The following is a 6,308-nucleotide window of genomic DNA, read 5'->3' on the forward strand; positions in this document are numbered from 1 at the left end:
GGAAAGTAGTTCCTAATTGCAAAATGTAGTCCAATTTCTTTTCTACGCCCGAATGTTGTTCAACGTTTGTTTTTCTTATGTCTGCGTTTAAGTCTCCGTGGAGATACATCAGTATACTTCGGGCTAAGAGCGCATAGGGATCAGCTTTCAGGACAATACTTTCGTGCTAAGGAAAAACGCCGTATGAGCCTTCAGGCGCTGCCATATTCGTTTTAATAACCAACGAATTTTACTGGGAAAATTCTCAATATTTTTCTTCCAATTTTTCAGACAATTTTGTGCCCAATTTTATTTAAGAAATTGGAAAATTTTCAGGAAAATACGCATAACTTTCTTTAAAAGTAAATGGTTTGTTCGGGAAAATTTGAAAACCCTCGAATGTTCATACGGCGTTCTTCCTTAGCACGACAGAATAAGCGAGAAAAATAGAGAAATCTGGAATGAAATTGTGCCGTTTTTGCTATGTGCGGGAGTCGAGGCAAAGGCAAAGGAAAAAGGCATTTCTCCGAGCTTAATTGAATCGGCTCGTGCGAAAACCGCTAATGTCCATTTTCTCTCATTTTGAGTAAACTGCAAAAAACTGTAGAAGCCTTTCAAATGCGGGATTAAAAAATGTTCAGAAGTTGATTATTACAAGAGTGGATTGTAGAAAAGGATCCCTAACAGTTTCCAGCTCCTCTTCAGTCTGGGATGGAGTAATTAAAAAAAAAGGACTCTGGACATTAGCGGTTTTCGCATGATTCGTAAAAATCGCCGAGTTTTGGAGCCGTTTGATACTTTCAAAATTCATTCTAAAGATATTAAAACGGTAGATTATTATTCAAATAAAGTTGAAAAACTAAAATTCTTGACAATTGCGGCACTTAAAGCAAGTTTCATCACGGGACTACCAGCAATGAACTGGACATTAGCGGTTTTCGCATGATTCGTGCATGGTCGGTTCTAAATCATCGAAAACGCATATTTTTCAGTATGCCTTTCGGGCATAATAAGGTTATCCTTACGTATTTTGAGGCGCTGAATCCGAATATGACCTCCGTTTTTTTCCATCACCCTCCAATTTTACAGTTGGGATAACAGTCGGAAAAACACCGAAAATGCCCAAAAATGATCATTTTTCCGAGTAAAATCGGCTTTTCCGGAAAATTGGAGGGTGATGGAAAAAAACGGAGTTCATATTCGGATTTAGCGCCTTAAAATGCATAAAGATCATCTAATGTCGTCCAGGAGACATTTTTTATTTCGGTTTGTTGTACAGTATTATGAGGCATATAACGAAAGATGGACATTAGCGGTTTTCGCATGATTCGGACCACGGCCCCCCCTGAAAAGGGCTTCAAACCTAAGGAACAAATATTTTCACTACATTAATGAGTGTGTCTGACCTCCGAGAGTATTTTAACCCAAAAATCTCAAAATTGAAAAAAATGGACATTAGCGGTTTTCGCACGAGCCGATTCAATTGTCAACGACAACTTATCGCGGTGTATTCTTCTGCGGAAGCGACAAGCGACGTGGCCGATGGTTTCCTAATCGTGACTGGCAAAGGCAGTTAAGGCAGTTATAGCATCTGCTTGACTCGATTATTCAATATTTGCATTGCCTCGGCCACCACTCCAACACTCGGACTCATCCAACCTGCAGCTAGGATTGCCAAATTTCAGGGAGAGAAAACTCGCCTTTCAGCTATAAACGTATCGTCACCTTCCGGCCAAAGTATCACAAGCGCCATGCGACGTTTCAAAATATTCGCCGCCATTTATTTTGACAGTGGAATTTTTCTGACGTTTTTCACGTTTTAGAGGGTTGGCTGCCCTTTGGGGCCCTAGGAGCTCCATATTTCGAAATTTACCTAAACTCTCCCCGAATGTATACTCTAATAATGACCAGCGATAAAATATTTTAGAGACCCTGCATTTCTATCTTCATTATATTGTACTTAAAAGTTACTTTTGGAAGTCAAAGCCTAGACAAATACATTAAGCATATACTTCACAATTTCTAATAAAGATTTTGATTCTTGACTGGATGTGTTTATGTAGAACCGTGTGCAAATAAATAAATTAGAAACGTGCTTACATTTGAATTAATGAGAACGGAAACACACCAACTCAAAAAAAAAAAAAAAAAAAAAAAAATATAATCAAACACATACGAAAGTGCACAGTAGGTGAAGAAGTTAGTCTAGAAAAAAGATTTTTGGTGCAGAAAGGCACTTACTTAAAGATACTTTAAGGTCCAAGTTAGAACAGATGCGCTAACTTCAATGACTTTCTTAAAAATTAACCGTCTTTAGTTAAAATTGAGCATTTTCGAGTTCCCGAGTTGGTGTGTTTTTGTACTCACTGTTTCATTCAATACGTTTGATTGGAACGAAGCTATAATGAAAAAAATTCTATAAAAGGCTGAATGTAAAAATGGCACTTCATATTATTTCCGGAAATTGCCGATTCCCCATTTTAACTACTGGAAAAAAAGTCGCTTGGATCTAGAGTCCAGACTCTTGAAAACATTGACAAGAAAAAGGACTCTTGATTCAATCAGATTTAAGCTTAAATCAAAAGGAAATCCGCTTAAATTAAGAGGCTTGATTCTTGATTTAAGCAAAAATCCAATTGAATCAAGAGTATTTTTTCTTGTCGATGTTTTTAAGAGTCTGGACTCGAGATCCAATTTGTTTTTTTTTTTCCAGTGAAGTTTTATAATGACACTCTTTAAAATGAAATTTGGTATTATTTTGCACTGCAATGCAACAATGCCAAAGTTTCCTAGCTTCTGAGCATGATGGTTTTGAGATCTCTATAAGAAGCTGCAACTGTCGTAGCGCTGAGTGCTCTTATCTCGGACCGAATTGCCGAGTGTTGACTCTTTGACTCGTCGAGTCTCGAGTGCCGTCCAAGCACAAGTAAACATTGTATGAGGAATATTCAAACTTTGAAATTAGGTGTTTGTTCAGGAGCTGAGTGGGCGTTCAGAATGTCTTCCTGGTGGTAATTTATCAACTTTTGCGCATAACGTCTCTAAACTCAGAAATTTAACCATTTTTGCGTTAGTCTTATATGAGTTCTCAAGTGACGGTAATTGCGGGAGTTTGGCTTTGTCAGAATTGTCACCGCAATTTAAACAGCGTGTGCCAATTAGATGATAGGTTATATCATAAAACTCATTTAAACAATTTTATATGTATTCAAGAACTCAATATTCCTTTTTACACAGCTTAAATGAGCTTCTTCAGTTTCTGTTGAGAGAGCCTGTTTTGGTGTATTTCTGTACAAAAACTTTTGTTTCAAAGGAATTGCTGAGAACTTATTAAAAAAATGCGCTAATACCGAAATTCAGGTTGATTTTTCCCCTTGGATTTGTCTTTCAAATTTTCTACTAAAATTTAAACCTTCATTTCATAATTTTGCCCTTCCAAATAGTTCGTTTTAAACGGAGAATGGGTTAATATTTTAACTGATTAAAATCAATCATCACCAATGAATATGATCTGTTCTTTGTGTAAAATGGTCTATAATAATTGTCGTATTAATATTTCACAACTGCATGAGTTTATTTAACCATTAGACCAACCATCGTAATTAGAGTTACTCAGACAAATACGCTGATAAATTGCTAATAATGAGAGTCCAGTCTATACATTTTCGCGCCAATTAAGCATGAACTTTTTTTCTCGGCCAATGCAAACACCATAGTACACTCGTGACGTTTGCAGTGTTACTTCCAATGAAATTAAATGTGTTTCTATGATTGAGTATTATATATTTACCTAAGAATTAATGAATTAATGAATTAATGAATTAATGAATTCATAATTCGGGGCATTCGTTTCTCAATCTCCAACATGCTCATTTTTGTCATTGATTCACTAATTACGTAGGTATCGCAACACCCCGGCTAATCCCAGGTGACGCTACAAAGTTGTGAGTTGTACTTTCCTGCCTGGGTCATCTGATCATGCCGTAAATCAGGCACAACTTGCTGTATCTTCATAAGGCTTTATTATAAAAAAAACAATCCTTATTCCGTCAACAAGGAGACACTACACAAGGAAAGTTAGATCGATTTTTGATGTGTCACTCATTAATTTTACAAATTCGCTGGGTATGATTACGGATTGTCCAAGTGATTGTAAGTAGGATTGCATGATCGATAATTATTTCTTCACAACTCGCATTCCATTTGGATCAAATGAAGGAAAAAGACAAGCTAAGTCTGATCCGCCGCCTCATTGTAACTGAAAACTATTTGATTCATGTAAAACAGACAACGTGATATAGTAACTACGAGAAGATACGTCTCGATTACACGGTGTTTCAAAATGTCTGCTACTACTTTCCGTTTTTGAGCGAGTATTCCTGTATTATTAAAAATGCACCGGAAAAAAAAAAACACATTTGACTAGAGTCCAGAATCTTAAAAACATCGACAAGAAAAAATACTCTTGATTTAATCAGATTTAAGCTTAAATCAAGAACCTAGCCTCTTAATTTGAGCGGATTTCTTTTTGATTTAAGCTTAAATCTGATTGAATCAAGAGTCCTTTTTCGTAAGATCCTAAAAATTGTCATTTACTTGGACGTCGTTCCAGCAAGAAGAAAATCTGCGATGAAGTGACAGTTGGCACCCCCGCTGGTAATGCGTTAAAAATAAAATCTTTAGCCGATGGCTGTCAGACCACTAATTAGATTTATAAAGATGGAGGAGCGCTGATAACTAGAATGATTGAGATATTGGCTAGAATGAGTGGGAATGAATCAGCTGCTATCACTGATCGATATTGAAGAATATGAAAGCTGCCCGGCGTAGACACATCATCTCATATTCTCACATTGTCTATAGGAATGCAAGTCACAGAGTCGAAAGATGTGACTATCCGACAGAAAGAGTGCGAAGATGTCACAGATGTATATCTGCACTCTCGAAAATGGTAACAAAGTATTTTTGTCAGTCAGGTATTTTTTTTTAAATCCTAGTATGCGGTTATTGTTGTTGTATTTTGCATCATTACCAGGAGCTCTCTGACCCCTTACATTTTCGTTTTCGTCACAGGTCATTCTACCATTCTACTGGACCGATTTCCACGATTTTTGCGGTCATCGATAAGTAATAGTCCCTGAATGAACCAGCTCTTTCCTGATTTTGGAAATATCGTCCCTTCCCTTGCAAAGAAACGTATCTATATTTAAATGTTGCCAAATTTCTTCTCGTGTACTGAACTCATAAGAAGAGAATCTTACGCACTCTTGCCTGAAAATTTCACTGATTTGTCTTTTTGATCTCACGCAAAAATCAGAGAAGTCTTGGGAAAAATGTTCACACGTACATTCTTGTAAAAAATTAGTTTTGGTCAATTTTGCAACCTTGCAATCGAGGTACGTTCCTTTGCCCGAGAAACGACGATACGACCCATGTATTTTTTCTTCTTTTTTTTTCCATATTTACGTGATGAAGTTTGAAGTTCTCCTATCTAAACAATGTAGATTTTCATTTTTCGTCGCAGTTCATTTGAAAGATCCACCGAGTTGATTTTTATAAAATTGTGACTATCGATAGTCCCTACATCGTCACTTTTCTACTAAGTATCACAAGCACCATGAGACGTTTAAACATTTCCGCCACCATGTTATTTTGTTACAGAGTAATTGTTGGTTGAATCTGTTTGAAAATTTCACTGAATTTTATCGGCAACACGAAGAAAAGTCAGTGAAATTATCTAACAGCTTTTTAAAACAATTTCTCAGCGCAAAAACATAAAATGGCGGCGAAAATTCCCAAACGTCACATGGCGCTTGTGATATACTTCGGCTGGAAGGTGAGAACATGAGCCAGCCCTATTTGGATTAATTCACTCAAGTCAGTGGCGTGGCGTGATTTGCGATAAATCGATTGATCTGCTACTTTAAACCTATGGAAAGGATCGATAAACAGGGTGTTCGCAGCGAACACCTGAATTATCGATTCTTTAACATAGGTTTAAATGGCATAACAATCGCACTGAAAACAAATTCTCGGGGTTTTTACCAAGGCCCGTTGGTACCTTTACCATCTCACTTTTTTACCAATTATTGGTAATTTTACCGAGACAGACTGGTAAGCCTACCTAAAAACTGGTATTTTTACTGTTTTTTTCAGGTAAGAATACCACTTTTATTGGTAATCAATTCCCGGTAACTTTGCCATTTTATCTCGATAATTCTACCACAGTCGATAAAAAATATTGGCGTTTTTACCAAGGTCCAGTAAAATTACCGAGAATGTTCAATAATTTTACCGAGATTTCTCGGTAAAATTACCAATTCCATGAA

The sequence above is a fragment of the Bemisia tabaci genome, chromosome 6 (genome assembly GCF_918797505.1).
Source record: "Bemisia tabaci chromosome 6, PGI_BMITA_v3".
NCBI classification, from domain to species: domain Eukaryota; kingdom Metazoa; phylum Arthropoda; class Insecta; order Hemiptera; family Aleyrodidae; genus Bemisia; species Bemisia tabaci.